The sequence below is a fragment of the Gastrolobium bilobum genome, unplaced genomic scaffold (assembly GCF_033153095.1).
Source record: "Gastrolobium bilobum isolate Gb01-03AN ecotype WA unplaced genomic scaffold, APGP_CSIRO_Gbil_v1 utg30383, whole genome shotgun sequence".
Taxonomy (NCBI): domain Eukaryota; kingdom Viridiplantae; phylum Streptophyta; class Magnoliopsida; order Fabales; family Fabaceae; genus Gastrolobium; species Gastrolobium bilobum.
Genome location: NW_026896919.1, coordinates 1 through 18,259, shown reverse-complemented (window position 1 = coordinate 18,259; position 18,259 = coordinate 1).

Below are 18,259 nucleotides of genomic sequence, written 5' to 3'. Positions count from 1 at the left end.
ACCCCGGATATAGCCAAAACAATCAAGCTGGTCAGTCTTCAGGGGCACCTCAGGATTAAAATACTTCACTTGATTGATAGCATTTTTTAACGCAGTACCAACGAATTTTTCTAGCGTGGCTTGACTAAAATCATAATCAGATTGTAAATTTTGAAGATTAGATTTTAGCTGATCATTCTCCAAAGCCAAAGCAGACATTCTTGATTCCCTCTCTGCCAGCAAAGCCAGTTTTTCCTTGAAATGATTGATGATAGTCTCCTTGTTAGCGTCAAGATTAAAAGAGTCTGACACAAACTTCAAATTCGCTTGGGATTGTTCCAAGGATGACCTCAACTCTGCAACAGTACCTGCTCGATCTTGATTATCTTGAACTGCCTTGTCATGGTCGACCCAAAGTGCATCCCTGTCAGCAACAACTTTGACATGCTTATCAAGTAATAAAGAGTATGGTTTCAGTAAAGACGTCACCTTGAAGGTGTGTAGCTCGGCTTTCTGCAGCTCTTCCATTTCGGCCCTAGAAATTATCCCAGACCCGAAAAATGCGGGTGGAGGGCGAGCAACACCCCGGAGTTCAGTAGCTACCCCAGATTCCCACAAAGCACCTCTCTTAAGTCTAGCTGGGAGGGCAGGAGGGATTGGGGTACCCCGATTCACAGATACCACGGCTCAAGTGGTACCGCCAGTACCTACGACAGGAGAAGCCGGTTTGACATCTGACTCAAAAGAATTTTTAGTATCGTTGGTGAGATCTAACATTGATACACCAAGATTAGTAGCTGGGAAGAGGAAGTAGTAGGCATAGAAGGACCAATAATTATTTGTCTTTTAGTAGCTGGAGGAGGCCGAGCCGTAACTTTCCCTCGCAGAGACAAAATATAATCTGGTTCCTCTTCCATGTCGGGATCCATCCTGGAATCTGCAAATAAACAAGCAAAGTCAAGTAAGGAAAAATAAATAGGTAATGCATCAAAGAAAGAACAAAGAGATAGGCATACTAGTTCGTTCCTGGTCGGTTTGTGATCTGGCTACTAGAGAAGTCACACTCAGATGGCCTTGGGAGTTTACATGGGCCAATAGAGTCTTAACATTGACCTTATCTTCCCCTGATAATCTCAATTTAAAGTCAGACGACCTACGTAGATGATGTTCCTGAGACCAGTAGAGGGGAAACTTCCCTTCTCCGTCCTCTCCAATAAACCATGGTCTATCTCCGACTTTGACAATTACTTTGAAATACGAGCCCTTAAAGTCTTTGAAGGAGTCCCTGTAAACAGAAAATAACTTTCTTGAAGGTCTGCTGGCACGACCTCAGATGCTAGTCCACCCTTTGAATTTAGGAGACTCAGAACCGGTGCGAGGAGTATACACATTAAAAAAGTAAAGAAAAAGAGGAACGGTGCAAGGCATGGACAGAGATGCGCACAGCTGCTCGAAAGCAACAACATAGGCCCAACCATTTGGGTGAATTTGAGTAGGATCAAGGAGAAGATGGTTTAGAAGCTGTATTTGAAAAGAAGAAAAAAGGAAGTGAATAACAATCTTGGTAATCAAATCGCGATAAAAAAAGAAGGAATGTGGCTCTTCAGAATTTCGGTTGGAGCAAACAGGCTAGTCGTCTGCAGGAGAAAAAGTGAAAAAGTATTGAACCCAACTGCATTACCTATGGGAAGCCAGGATACCTCTTCAGTAGTCATGGTAGATCTAAAACTTAAAACTTCCTCGGTTATCCATAGAAATTATCTGCGAAGATTACTACTAACAGGTGTAGAACCTTGCTCAGCTGGGGTCACCTCGGCTTCTTGCCCTTGACTAGATGAGGCTATTTCCACACCTAACTCTGCAGAAGGTGACTCCATAAATACCTAGAACAACAACATGGGAGTATTAAAAACAAGAAAAGTACGTACCTGAACCAAATAAACTACTATGGGAAGAGCTCGAAGAGTCATCTGAAACAACCGAAGGAGTGGGGGTAGATGAGCCGGGGTGATGTGTACATCTACCTAACACTATGTCGGCCATGAAGTCATTTCCTTTTTCAACAAATTGGGCACTAAGGCAAACACAATTAAAACAAGGATCCGAATTCCTGACATCCGGAGTTTCTATCACGACTTGATTACAAGGAGGAGGCAAATGAGGATTATGACTTGGGCATGGAGGTGAACGTAAGGGGTTAGAAGGTTGACCTATGCTATGAGTAGTAAGTTTATGGGGGATGCCTGGAAAGAGTTCGCGGGTTGAAGGAGAAGATGGAGGTTCTTTCCTACTTCCACATCCTCGATAGCCCCCTAATAAGGGGGCTTAGGTCTCTTTCTCGGTCTGGGGTCTACCAAACAACCAAAATCTTGGACCAGGAGGGAGGCTCTAGATAAATCTTTCTTCTTCTTCGTCAGCATCCAGCTCATCGCTGCGGCCAAAGCCACGAGGACAAGTGGGTTTTCCTCGACCAGTGAAATCCCTTTTACTCATACTAAGAAGAGTTTTTGAGGTAAGAAATAGTGAAAGATTGTAATCGCAAGATGGTCCTCTATAAGCAATGCAGTATATATCAAAATTTAGTAAATAATGAAGGATCAGAGGAACAGAACCAAGTTATGTATATATAGAACACAAATATGACAAACAACAGAAGCATGCATGTTCACAACATATGTTGAAGAACGCAAAAGGTGAGAAAATATGAAGGACAAGGTGGAAATAGAAATGGAAACCATAAGTGAATCATAGAGCATACCTAAAGTAAGCCTTGAAGAAATGCGAGCAAAAGAAGCCTTGAAGAATTACGAGCAAAAGCTGCGAAAGTGATGAACAGGAGGAAAGTTTAGCAGAAATAAGATAAAAGCAAATGAGCAAAACACCAAAATATGAAAATGTAAGGGGAAGTGAAGTTGAATGGGTAAAGACCCGCGAAACCAAAAGGCATGGATACAAAGGTAAATTCATTGGCAGATAGGACAGTTGAGGGACGTCCTGACAGTTGCAATTAATGCGAAACGGCGTGGGATGGAGTAGTGGTACACGTCACATTTATTAGAGAAAGCCACGTGGAAATTAGTTATCATTACATGGTAGAAGAATCGTTTCTCAGGCAAGGAACGGTTATCACGATCCAGCTGGGATATCTCGGTTTCGATCCACCTGGCTGGATAAAAGACGGGTCAGGTTGAAGGATGAACCCCGGCTAGAGCCTTTATCCAAGGTCACCCGGAGTATCTCACCTGTGACCTTCCTTAGTCAAACCAAGAAAGCTGGAACGAAAGCCGAAGTGAAGTCAAACTGAGGTAAAACATCCACTTTGAAGAAAATAACTCGCACATCCCGGCACCCTGAGCTATTAGTCAAAAAGTTATTGGATGAAGACCTCTTTAATAATTTATATTATATTCTAACATACCGTGACAAACAAACACCATTAAACTTAAAAATGGAGTTTCAATTGCAGAATAAATAAATTTTTTTTTTTTTTGATAACAGAATAAATAAATTTTATCTTCATAGTCTTGTGTAAAAGCATGAAATATGCAGAAAAAGTAGTGGAGTTCAATCTTCACATACGTTCTCTATCCTATTCTCAATCCCTCTCCTGGGCTCCACTAGGGGGCAACCTAGATTCTTGCTAAGTGCTCCCCTACGAAGTTTATAGAGTAGGTCTTAGGTCTTAAAAAAAAATCGTAAATGCATTGATGTCTTTATAAATTGAATGAATACCACATATAATTGGTTTGCCAATAATATATACTAGGTTGGGTTGGATGAATATATTGAAAGAAAAGATATTGCTATGCCAACTTTTTAAAAGTTTTATAAAAAAATAAGTTTTTTTATGTTCGAATGTTAAATCTAAAAATTCTCTTTTATTTTTTTTAAAAATAAACATTTTTAGAGAGAAAAAAATGGCTTTTTGACCCTTTTACCCTTTATTAATTAATTTATAACCATTTTGCCCCTTATTCGAAACTATCTACCAATCTACTCCTCTTTAATCGATTAACTGCAAAATTTAATCGATTAAATGGTCAAAACTGACAAAAATGGTTGACTTGAAGATTTAATCGATTAAATCTCCTAACAAGCAATAAAGGTCAAATCTCCTCCATAAATAAAAGCAGGCAAATCAGCAAGTTAATAAGAGTTGATTGCGATTTGTATTTAATAGGAGCTGATTGCGTTTTGTATTTAATAGGAGTTGATTGTGTTTTGTATTCAATAGGTGCTGATTGCATTTTATTAGGAGTTTCAGTTTTACGAGTTGGTTACAGATTGTCACCAATTCAAATGTTGGTATTTACACTCTTATTCATTTCATTGAAATGTTGCCCATAAATAGGCTCAGAGTTACAAATTACAAATAAATTTGAATTGGTGACAATCTGTAACCAACTCGTAAAATGGCAACTCCTAATAAAACGCAATCAGCTCCTATTAAATACAAAACGCAATCAATCAATGCTTTCACGCTCATTTGGTATATTTACTCGTTTCATTGAAATGTTGCCCATAAATAGGCTCAGAATTACAAATTACAAATAAATTTGAATTAGTGACCATCTGTAACCAACTCGTAAAATGGCAACTCCTAATAAAATGTAATTAGCTCCTATTAAATACAAAACACATTCAACTCCTATTAAATACAAAACGCAATCAATCAATGCTTTCACGCTCATTTGGTATATTTACTCATTTCATTAAAATGTTGCTCATAAATAGGCTCATAATTACAAATTACAAATAAATTTGAATTGGTGACAATCTGTAACCAACTCTTAAAATGACAACTCCTAATAAAACGCAATCAGCTCCTATTAAATACAAAACACATTCAACTCCGATTAAATACAAAACGCAATCAATCAATGCTTTCACACTCATTTGGTATATTTACTCATTTCATTGAAATGTTGCCCATAAATAGGCTCAGAATTAAAAATTACAAATACGTTTGAATTGATGACAATCTGTAACCAACTCGTAAAATGACAACTCCTAATAAAACGCAATCACCTCATATTCAATACAAAACACATTCAACTCTGATTAAATACAAAACGCAATCAGCTCCTATTAAATACAAAACGCAATCAATCAATATTTTCACGCTCATTTGGTATATTTAATCGATTAAATATAAGTTTTAAACGATTAAATCAATTAAGAGGGAGATTTAATCGATTAAGAGAGATATTTAATCGATTAAATCTTCAAGCAACCATTTTTGTCAGTTTTGACCTTTTAATCGATTAAATCTTCAAGTTAATCAATTAAAGAGGGACAGATTGATAAATAGTTTCGGATAAGAGACAAAATGATTATTAATTAATTAATTAAGTACAAAAAAGTTAAAAAGTCAAAGAAAAACATAAATCATTTTTTGGTATTTTAGCTTTTTTTTCAATAAAAAATTATCGAAAGAAAGAAAAATAACGAGCACATTGCTTAGGCGTTTGTTCGCTCCAGTAGTGTGTAACAGAACCCTTTATTTTTAGCTTAAAAAGCAGTTAATGCTTTACCAAGGACATGATAATTATCTTATTTAATTTTACGAACAATTATTCAATTCAAGTTCCGAGCCCCATAGGCCATAGCCATAAATCTTTAAGCTAAAAGCAACTTGCCGATAACGTAAATATTAATGTGATTAGAGTGAATAAAAAGTGGTCTCGTGGTTATATTATTTGATCAGAACCATTCATTGGTGATGAGATAAGAGAGAGAAAAGTATATAAAAAATATATAATTTTTAAATAAGTGATTGTGATCAAATAATATGACTACATAACTACTTTTCCACATGAGAGGATCCATTCTCTCATTTAATAGAAAGAAATAAAATCTGTTTACCAAAAAAAATAAAAAATCTTGAACCAATATATTGTGTGTGTAAGAAAGTTTGTTGTGTCATATTAAATGATAAATGCAAACCCCTTAAAAAAAAAAAGGACACATTATTATTACCTTTCCACTCTCGTTCTCGAAGCTTGTCTGCACATGCATGGTTCAAGTGTTCAAGACTGAAAATGAATTTTTTAGTGTGAAAAAATTACAATTATATAAAGATAAATTGATGGTTATGATTTTATAATTATTTATTTTATTTATTTATTTTTCTCTTTTTTTCTTTATTATCATTAATCTATCTTTATATAATTATAATTATTTATATAATTATGTCATTTTTTTTTCATTTTTGAGGATGCACATCCAAGACTCGTAGCCGAATCAGTTGGGTCATTCAACGCACGGAGCAAACATGTAGAGGTCCCGGCCCAATGCACCATTTGTGAGAGAGAGAGAGAGAGAGAAAGAAGGGGAAGAGAGAGAAGGACCAGGGAAATAATTTCCCAAGGCACGGTTCTCATTTTTCAACATGTCGGATCACTATTTTGATGCTGGTCTTGTCCCATTCATGTGTAGCCCTACATTTAATGGAACTAACTTTTACACTTCCCTTCTCTCTCCGGCTTCACATGTGAATGTGACACTAAAAAGTTAAACAAATAAATAAATTATTTTGGTCTCTATAATATAATAGGATAAAATTAAGAATCACAATTCATCTTCAATTTCTATTTTTGATAATATTCTTCGAATAGAATCATCTATCATCCATGTCCAATCCATACTGTGAATGGTGGGTGGGGGAATGGAAGATTGGTCACGCAAAGCAATGCCTACACCTCCTCTATTTTTCTCGTCCAAGTGTAATTTTGGAGCTGTTAAATCATTTCCTTATGCACTAACTCTAGATTTAACTTTGAACTTTCATCTCACGGGGTTGTTTGGTTTCCATAAATTTGTAAAGTAATTCGCGATTTCCTTTTTCATCCATTACTACTTTATCTGCCAGGAAAACGGGCTTCGTTCGGCAGGTCAACCCATTTTGTGCGTCAATTGAAGTGAATTAAATTTTACAATTCATTTTTAAAAATGGAATGGTGCATATTGACTTATTTTTTAGTGAATTAGTATAAAATAAGTTTAGGTCGGCGGATTAACACATTTCGTCCGTCAAACAAAATAGGGTGGGTCAAATTTTTTAACCTATTCTGAACAGGAGAGTTGACTTATTTTTTGATAGGTTAATGACGAGACGAGTCGTCCACTTTGACATCTCTACTTAGCATGCCTTACAATTTTCTTTGAGGATAATTAAATCAGATGAAAATTTTAGTTAATTTCAACCACACATTCATATGGAAAATACAAGGCACGACAATTTAATTCAAGTCGTTACTAAATTTTTGTGTTTATTGTGCAGTTTCGGAATCTAAACCCCCCAATATGTGGTCTCCGTTTTTCTGTGTAGATGTCAATTCTTTCCTTGTGAAGAAATTCTTTCCTCTGCTTAACCTCATAATGGTAACATGTGAATGTTGAAATAATTTCAATAAAATTTGAAAAGTCGGTTGAAAAGTTACTCACAAACCAAATATAACTTGATTCAAACTAAATCCGATATTTTAATATCTTCCAAAAACAAAATTCGATATTTTAATTGGGACAAATTCTTGAATTTACACCTTATTTGGTTATATTTCGAATAATAAATGGGTTTAAGTCATAAAAAATTTAAAAACAAAAAAAAAAAGTTAAGGGATATTTTATAATATGTATATAAAAATAAAAATATTTAACATTATGAAAAATGTAATAATTTCAGTAAAAAATTCATAAACTTTATCACTAAATCAAAAAAAAATGATAATCATAATTTTGGCAAGAATTTTTTCTTCTTCTAAATAATCCAAGTTTCACCTGGTTACTATAAAAAACAATTTAACATTCGTAACTGAACCAAGAATTTGAGTCTTGGATTTTGCAGTAAGATTGACCAGTTTCGGATCATACAATTATAGTTGAATGATTCTTATCTTCCTTTTGAACATGACTTTTTTTTCCTTCTATTATTGTTGTCCTTTACAAAAGCCGAGTTCCTTTAAATGCACGTGAAGGTTGGTAATTAAGTATTTTATAATAAGTTAGACAGCTATCTGAATTTGTCCAATCGTACGTTGTCAAATCGGGAAAGTGGATCCGGCCACGTAAGATTTTGCTTCTAGCGAACGCCAACCACTAGAAATAGTCAGGATACTTTTTTGATTAATTTTGGTATGTAACATGTAATCAAACATCAGTATTAAAATCTCATGTACAAAAAATATACGAGACCTATATATTAAAAAAGTTATGTGTAGAATTCATGTTAATACGAAAATTGAAGAGTGTGTAGAAAAATTTTAATTTTTATGTTGAAAAAAATTATAAACTCATATATATATAGGGAAATCAAATTCTCCTGTTGCAAACGCAAATTCTCTCCTGCTCTCACCATAAAAAGCAGTGCATCCCTTTTTGGTTTTTTTATTATTTTTTTTAAATTAGGTGGGCTCCATCGATTCTTCTCTGTGCAAGAGAAAAATAGTCTCTTCTTATAACACGAGAGCCGTAAATCTCATATATATATATATATATATATATATATATATATATATATATATATATATATTCTCGCTGACAATATACAAGACTAATTAGTCTTGTACAAATATCTTCAAATCAAACGTGAGTGAAGAGTAATGCTATATTATTCAATATCTTATTAATGATGGGATTTTTGTAAGATACGCAAAAGTCTAATTCCATTCATTTTGAAGTTTGTTTGATTTGTTGTATGAGTTATGGATATGAATATCATATCCCAACTACTCACCTAATAATCTATTAAGAGGTAGATTCATGAATATTATTAGAGATATAAATATTTTATTTTATTTTTAATTGAGATATTCTAGATTCTTCTCTTTTGTAGTTATGCTCTTCTATATAAGAGCCCCTTGTACAAATTAATTACCCAATCAATGAAATCAACATTTTACATTTTCTCTCTTTTATCTTCTAATATGGTATCAAGAGTAATTTTTCATCCTCTATGAATGGAGGTTCTGCTGCCATATTTTTTTTCCCCTTTATGTCTGTTTCCCTTTTTCGATCATAAAAAAAAAATCACTATTCCGGTCATCTTCTCTGGTGTTCTTTTCCGACACCATGATATTTTTCATTTTTGTAGATCTACTTGATTTTTCTGTCTCTTTTTCGCTAAATTTTCTTCCACATCTTATAGATCATATCTGTTATCATTTTTTTTCTGGCACTTTTTGTCTGCCATCGTAACTTTTCTAGATTTTCAGATATGGTTATTCATCTAGTGTTTCCCCTTTGTTCGTGATCAGATTTTCAGATCCAATCTGTTACCATTTTCACATCCAAATTTCTCCATTTTTTTTCCAGATCGTTCACATTTCAGATCTGCGTTTTCATCTTCCAGTCGTGTCTCCTTCTCCGATCATCATTTCTGGTCACTGCTTCTCCTTCCAGCTTGCGTCTCCGGTTCTTGAGGAAGTCCGCCTCTGTTCGTCGGACATGTTTTCCATTATCGATACAGCTTAGATTCAAAGTGACATTCACTTCTCCTCCTCGTCAGGTTCAGGGTTTCTGATTCGAGATCTGATCCGTTTTTTCAATTTTTTTTTTGGTCCAAAAGCAAACTCAGGAAAAATCATTTGCAACTGATTGATGCTCTAATTGTAATTGCATTGTGGCCGTCCCTCTGCCCGCATCGGAAGATGGGATTATTATTTAGGAGATTGTTTTATTTTATTTTTATTATTTTGATTTTTTTTCTGGCTTGTATTTGGCTTGTATTTAGTTTTGCCATTGTTTGGCTTTATTTTGGCCTCCAATTCAGGAGGAGCATTTACCTCGGTTGTTGCCTGCTCCACGGATTATCCCAGTTACAGTGGCTCTGTCGACTTTTATCTTAGTTGCAGCACCGATGCTCAGGCTGATGTACATCCCAGCCCTTCCCTTGCTGATGTCCATTCCAGCACATTATAGTTGATGTTCTTTCCTGCACTGTCTCTTTACCAGCTCTTCAGACTGATGATCATTCCAGTTGATTTGCTGTGCTACCGATTTCTCCGGATGATATACCGTGAAGCTTTTATTTTCTTTCTTCCCAAGACGGTGTTATTCACCTCCATCTTGAAGGGGAGTATCAGAGATATAAATATTTTATTTTATTTTTAATTGAGATATTCTAGATTCTTCTCTTTTGTAGTTATGTTCTTCTATATAAGAGCCCCTTATTGTACAAATTAATTACCCAATCAATGAAATCAACATTTTACATTTTCTCTCTTTTATCTTCTAATAAATATCTCAACAACACTAAACAGTCAAAGGGCACAAGATAAGGATCACATCCCAACAGAAAGGGAGCTGAACCCTAATGCAATCTGGGGAGCTCAAAAGGCCCAAGCCTAGGAAGGTAATCCTTATAAATAAGGGCTTAAGAACCCTAGGTACACACTTTGAACCTATTTACTGATACTGCCCACACTGTGCACACACCCACCCCTTGGCTATTAGCCTATTGCTTGTGCGTAGTGATTGGGACATAGGCTATAAGCCTAGTATACACCTGATATACACTATCTTTGAGCGCATACCATACGGTATAGCAATACGGTCTATCCAGGACTTAACATTGGCGCCGTTTGTGGGAAACGATAAATTTCGACTCCCATTCCACGATAACGAACACTCGTTCGACGTCTAGCAACGTCCAAATACCGCTGCACCAGTCTGCAATGGAACAGATCCAGGCGACTACAACTCCCGTGCTGGTAGACGTACAGGTCGAAGGGGTCGGCCTTCAGGGACCGACTCTCAGATCCCAGACCAGCATGGCAGCGGCTATAGCTCGTCCGCCTCCACACAATGAGCCACCGAACGTGACCACGATGGCTTTGGGTGCAATCCTTCAAAGATTGCAAGAGATGGAAAACAGATTCCTGACTCAGCAACGAATAGATGCCCAAAGGATGGCGACATTTGAGGCCGAGCTGAGAAATCTGAACGCGGAAGGCCGACCTAGGGTAGCCGGACAGGTTGTAAACTCCGGACCTCAACAGCAAAATGCTGAAGGCGTCCAACATCGGAACGCCGAAGACCTCCGACGTCAAAACGCTGAAGGCCGACCTGGAAGGAACGACCACGTTGTTGATGATGGCCCGCAACGTCAGAACGCGGCTACAGTCGAAGGAAACACGCCGAATATGCAGAACCCTAACCTCGGCAACAACCAGAATGGTGGAGGTCCGAACGACAACCAGGACGAAAATTATCTGGATGATGAAGAGGCTAATGATAGCCCATTCACTGGGAGGCTCATGAACTTGGCCATACCGCCGAGATTCAAGAGCACCAGGATACCTCCGTACGACGGAAGTCAGGACCCAGAAGCCCATTTAGAGGCTTTCAAAACCGAGATGCTGTTCAACGGGATCACTGGACCTATTAAGGCCAGGATCTTCGCGACGACATTGACTGGTCAAGCGATGACCTGGATAACCAGGCTCCCTAGGAACTCAATCGACTCGTTTGAGGACCTAGCTCGGACTTTCCGACTTAACTTTGCAACAAGCAAGGTGCATCCGCTGCCAGCCTATGCTTTGGGAAGAATCCGGCAGAAGGAGAACGAATCGCTGAGGAAGTACCTCGATCGATTCAAGGATGCCGCCCTCAAGGTCCGAGGCTTAACTGAAGCAGTGCACCTTCACTCAATCATTTCGGGATTAGATGGAGACTCCCCACTGGTGAGGTCTATCTATAAGAACCCGGTGAATGATCTGGAAGAGTTCCGACAAAGGTCGGATAAATACATTGACGTGGAAGACTTGCAAAAGGTCTACGTCGAATCTCGAGGACGAAGCCCGACACGTCGGAGCCCGAGTAAGAAAAATAACAAAGACCAGGACCAGAAGGGACCCAAAAAAGCAAAGGACACTCGTGATAAGAGGTCGGAAGATCGATCACCAAGGAGGAAGTATGACGATTATACACCTTTGAACGTGTCCAGATCCAGGATATGGAAAGAGGTGGCTCAGACTGAGATGCGCAATGTTGAGAGACCTTGACCCCTCAAAACCAAGTTTGGGTTAGACAGGAACAAATACTGCGCCTCCCACGATCAAAACGGTCACTTTACGGATGACTGCTGGGACCTCCGAGATGCAATTGAAAAGCACGTCAGAGAGGGAAAGTTGAAGCGATACATCATCTGAACACAGGGCAAGAAAAATAATAAGCGAAAGCAAAGAATCCAGAGCCGAAGTCGAAGCTCAAAGATAGAGGATAGAAAGGATCAAAAACAAGACCGATCTGCCAAAGGAAAAGAGGTCGACGACAAGGATGAGGCTTTTCCCGAAGCCGAATTCGAATGCAACGTGATAAGTGGAGCTCTAGGTGGGGGAGGAGACTCGGCCAACGCCAGAAGAAAGTGCCTGAAAGAGGTCATGTCCGTAAGAAACAGGCCGACCTTCAAAAGGAAAGCCAACAAACCTCCCCCCAAGACTGTTTTTTACTCAGGAGGAACTAGCAATGGTCGTACCTGGACACACTGACGGATTGGTGATCACTGGAGTTCTAGTCAACTGCCGAGTGAAAAGAATCTTTATTGACCACGGAAGCTCAGCAGATATAATTCTCTGGGATGCTTTCCAGAGGATGAACCTGGATGAGAAGGATCTGAAACCATGTGTCACTGAGCTGGTCGGGTTCAACGGAGCGGCGTCCCCTCCAAAAGGCTACATCGACCTAAAACTGACCTTAGGCTCGAAGGACTCGTTCCGAGCTGGAAAGGTTCGTTTCGTCGTAGTGGACACCTCATCTTCCTACAACGTGATCATTAGCCGGCCTACAATCCATGAATGGGATATGCTGATCTCCACCAAGCATCAAGCACTGAAAATGCCTGGGATGAACAACGAAATTGTCACCGTACGAGGTGATCAAGAAGAATCAAGAAAGTGCTATTATGAGACCCTGCGAGTCCATCAAGGAGGCCCATCATCTCCCCCCAGCTTAAGGATAGAGGAGCCAAGGACTAGTCCTTAAGGGCATCAGGAAGCGAGATAAACTTGATCGAACTGGATATGAGAGAGGAGCTCCAAGCACCTCGTCCAGAACCCCAAGGGGAGTTGGATGACGTCGAGATCCGAAAGGACGGCGAAGGACGTACCAAGGTGGGGAAGACCCTAGAGGTCGAGTTCAAAAAAGAACTCGTTTCCTTGTTAAAGGAAAACTCCGATGTATTCGCATGGAAGGCCTCAGAAATCTCAGGAATAGACCCAACTTTCTGTTGCCACAAGCTCTCCATGTACCCTGGATCGCAGCCAGTGTCCCAAAAGAAAAGGAAGATAGGATCTGACCGACGTCAAGCTTTAAGTGCACACGTCGACGAGCTGCTAGAAGCCGGATTCATCAAGGAGATACAGTACACCACGTGGCTCTCTAACGTAGTGATGGTAAAGAAACCAAGTGGAAAGTGGAGGATCTGCGTGGATTACACCGACCTCAATTAGGTCTGCCCAAAAGACTCGTACCCAATGCCAATCATTGACCAGCTAGTTGACAATTCGTCAGGATTTCAGCTGCTATCATTTATAGACGCATACTCTGGATACAATCAAATCCAATTGCATCCAGACGACCACGAAAAAACCGCCTTCATCTCGGAAAAGGGAAATTTTTGCTACAATGTCATGCCTTTTGGCCTAAAAAATGCAGGGGCGACCTATTAAAGGATGATGAACCGCGTTTTTCAAGCGCAAATCAGAAGAAACTTGGAGGTATACATCGACGACATGATCATCAAGTCAATGCAAATATCGGCACATATCGCCGACCTCAGGAAGACTTTTGAGCAGCTAAGAGCTCGCAAGATCAGGCTGAACCCGGCCAAATGTGCTTTTGGGGTACCAGCTGAAAAATTCCTGCGCTTCATGCTTACCAACCGAGGAATAGAAGTGAACCCCGACAAATGCAAGGCCGTCCTTGAGATGAAACAGCCTGAAAGCAAAAAAGAAATTCAACAGCTCACAGGTCGCCTTGCGGCCCTGACCAGATTTTTGCCTAGATCGGCGGAGAAGGCTTTGCCTTTCTTCAAGCTCCTCAAAACAGAAGCAGAGTTCGGATGAGGGGAAGAATGCAAAAAGGCGTTCGAAAATATTAAGAATTGCCTAGCCACCCCCCCGTGCTGTCAAAACCAGAGCCCGGAGAAACGTTGATCTTGTACCTATCAGTAGGGGAAGAGGCCATCAGTGCCGCTCTGGTACGGGAGACCGACAAATCACAATAGCCGATCTACTTTGTAGGTCGGACATTGCAAGGACCAAAACTTCGTTACCAGAAGCTTGAAAAGGTCGCATTCGCCCTGCTTACCACGACAATAAGGCTCCGACCTTATTTCCAAGGTCATCAAATCATCGTGAAAACAAATCAGCCCATCAGGCAAGTACTTCACAAGCCGGACCTAGCAGGAAAGATGATCAACTGAGCCGTCGAGCTGTCCGAGTTCGACATATCATATGAACCTCGACAGGCAATTAAGTCGCAAGCTTTGGCAGACTTCATCCTAGAGCTAACCTCACTCAATCAAAAGGGAGAAGAGAATGAAGGTCTATGGACAATTTATGTCGACGGATCCTCGAACTCTAAAGGGAGCGGAGCCGGGGTGATCGTTGAAAGCCCGGAAGGAGTGTCCATTGAACACTCACTCCACTTAGCGTTTCCGACCTCGAACAACCAAGCTGAATACGAGGCGTTCATTGCCGGGATCGTGCAGGCAAAAGAGCATGGAGCAAGGAAGATAAAAATAATAAGTGATTCACAAATGGTTACTTCACAAGTTGAAGGAAAATACCAAGCCAAGGGTCCTCTCATGATGAAGTACCTCCAACAGGTCAGGGAGCTATTAGCTGAGTTTGACGAGGTGATAATCCAGTACATACCTCAGAATGAGAATAATATGGCCGACATCCTATCTAAACTCGCCAGCTCGAAAGGATCAGGAAACCACCGCACTATAATACAACAGAGCATCCTGGAGCCGATCTGCATCATGGTGATAACCGAGACTGAGGATTGGAGAAGGCCAATAGCGGCCTACCTGGAAAAAGGAATCCTGCCAGACGAAACGCAAGAAGCCACGAAACTTGTAAGGAACTCGGCCTGCTTCACCATAGTAGAGGGGCAACTCTACAAAAAGGGTTTCTATACACCCATGCTGAAATGCCTCAATAAGAATGAAGTGGAGTATGTGCTGGCCGAGATACATGATGGCATAAATGGACACCACATAGGAGGAAAAGCTTTAGCCAGGAAAACTGGCCCACTATGGAGGCAGATGCGAAGGACCACGTCAAAAGGTGCGAACAATGTCAGAAGCACGCGTTAATCCTTCGCGCACCCCCCGAAGAGCTGCAAACTATCACGGCACCATGGCCATTCTTCAAATGGGGAATGGACCTACTAGAACCTTTTACTGCAGTTGAAGGACAACTCAAGTGGTTGATAGTGGTTGTCGACTACTTCACCAAGTGAATTGAGGCTGAACCCCTCACCACCATTACCTCGGCAAGGATACAGAGATTCTTTGAGAGAAACCTGATTAGCCGATTTGGACTTCCCGTCGAGATCATCACAGATAACGGGACCCAGTTCACTGACAAAAAGTTCCAAGAATTAATGATTGACTTCAAGATCACACATCGGTTTGCATCAGTGGAACACCCTCACTCTAACGGACAAGCCGAGTATGCCAACAAAGTGATTATCAACGGACTCAAGAAAAGGCTGTTCGAGGCCAAAGGAGTGCAACAACTGCACCTCGTCCTGGGGGGTTACAAGACAAGCACCCAATCTGCCACTGAAGAAACTCCCTTTAAGCTGACATATGGGTGCGAGACCATGATTCCGGTTGAGATCGGCGAACCATCCTGGAGGAGGGTACAAAGATTACAAGGAACTGAAGGTCAGAACAAAGAGGCGCTCCTTGTGGAACTCGACCTACTGGACGAATGCAGAGAGAACGCCAGATACAAGAATATGATGGCGAAACGCCTAGTAACAGCTAGATTTAATAAGAAGGTCAGACCACGGTCATTTCAACGAGGCGACTTGGTGCTAAGGAGAGCGGACATCGGCAACAAGAACGCCAAAGATGGAAAGCTCGCCGCAAACTGGGAAGGCCCCTACAAAGTCAAGAAAAATTTGGAAAAGGGAGCCTATACCTTGGAAACTATCTCCAAGAAGCCAGTAAAGAGAACTTGGAACGCGGACAAGCTAAAGGTCTACTATAATTAGACTTGAAGTCCGACTTTCGAGATGAAGGCGAGCTCTTAAGCTCAGTCAATAGATAGCTTTATTTCTACGAAAATAAGACGAGCTCTTAAGCTCAGTCAGTAGGTAGATTTATTTCAAAGCAAATAAAATGAGCTCTTAATCTCGGCCTTGTAAATAGATTTCTTTTGAAATGCAAATAAAATGAGCAGTGACCTCAATTGTGTTATCAATGCTATCGATTTCTATTCAAGTACTTGAAGCCATAAGAGCTTCACGATCAAACAAAGGAATGAAAATTTTGTTGACGAACAAAACATAATCCTAGGTCGATTAAATGAAACTTTGGCCAATCGCAAGTCGAATGATACGAGATCGAAAGCGAACCTCGAACATACAAGTAAAGGTGAAGCAAAACAATGATCTCGGAAAAATAATACCAATACACAAAGTGTTAAAGCCGACCTAAAGCAGCAAATGTGTTCAGATAAAATAAAAAAGAGGCTCAAAGGCCCCATAACAAAAGTACAAAATAAAAGTCGGCATTCCGCCCCTTCATTCCATAACACGAGGAATGTTAGCGACATGAACCTCGGCTCCGGTCTCCTCTTCATCAGCATATTCAGAATCTGGAGTCCCAGGAACAATAGCGCCATCCTTTACATCATATGCCACATCCATGCCATCAGTAATAAGGCCAGGATTCAAAACCCAGGCTTGAGCAACGACATTGTCAAAGGCTTGGGTGGCAGCATTTACGACCACGGCTTTAGCCTCCTCAAAGTCGGCTTCAAGCCTTTGAATTTGGGCATCCTTGTCGGCCATAGATTTTGAGAGAACCTCCTTATCAGCACTCAAGCCATTCGCTTTGGCAGTAGCCGACTCCAAATCCTTCCTAGCCTTGTCTAGCTCAGAGCACAACTCGCAAACCCTGATCTCCAGATCGGACTTAGATTTGCTCAGCTCCCCTACCTCAATAGTGAGGGACGAGTTGGAGGCCACCGACAAGTCGAGCCTCTGATTGAGATCCTGGAAGGTTTGAAGTAAAGAGGTGGCCTTCAATGAGTCCTCCTCCAAACGCACCAGCAGGGCCCTCACAGTAGAAGTCAAGCCTGAGCCACCAATGAGCTCCGGAGGAGGCTTCAGGGCGGCCCTAAGCCGGTCAGAAACCCCGACCCTCCATAACTCCCCAGGCTCTAGAGTAATCAGGGTCCCTTGAGGAGCGGTGGAAAGAGGAGGAAACGACGAGGAGGAAGGAGAAGAAACGTCGGTCATAATCACCTCACCACCCGCCGAGCTACCGCCAAGAATGGCATCAACCCGCCGTCTCTTCGGGACCTCGGTATCAGCAGAGGAGACTTCTTTGGCCTTCCTCCTTCCTGACTTCTTGGGCAAAAATTTTTTGTATCCAACACTCGTCATACTAACTGCAAAAAAGAGTCCAAGATTAGAATCCAAATCATGAGATATGTCGGAAATAGGTTATAAAGGAGAATCACATACCAAGTTCACAAAGGAGATCCTCTCCAAATTTATTTACAATCCGACTCAAATCGATAATGTCGTACTCGCGGGCATAACCAATCAAGACGGACGCTGCCAGCCTCTCCGAATCGAAAAAAGCTACTCCTGGAGTAGCGTAGTCTTTAGGAAGCCGCTGATAATGATTTTGCGTCCAATAAAGCTCAAACCGACCTGCCAAATCCCCTCCGTCTAACCAAGACGAGGCAAACCAGGGGAGGCAGTCAGACCGAGCCACTACCCTGAAGTAGGCGTCCTTAAAATCTTTGAAAGATTGGGAATAGAGGATAAAAATACCCCGGTTCGGAGCACCTCGAAGGGTAACCCAACCTTTCCTTTCCTTCGCCTCGGTCCCGGTCCGGGCTGTATATACATCAAAGAAATAGAAGAAAAGGCAAACTGTACAAGGAAGACAGAGGTATGCACACACTTGCTCGAAACCCCGGATGAAAGCCTAGGAGTTGGGATGCAGTTGCGAAGGTGCAATCCGAAGTCTACGAATCACGGTCTTCTGGAACTCGGTGAAGGGAAACCGAATCCCTAACTTGGTAAT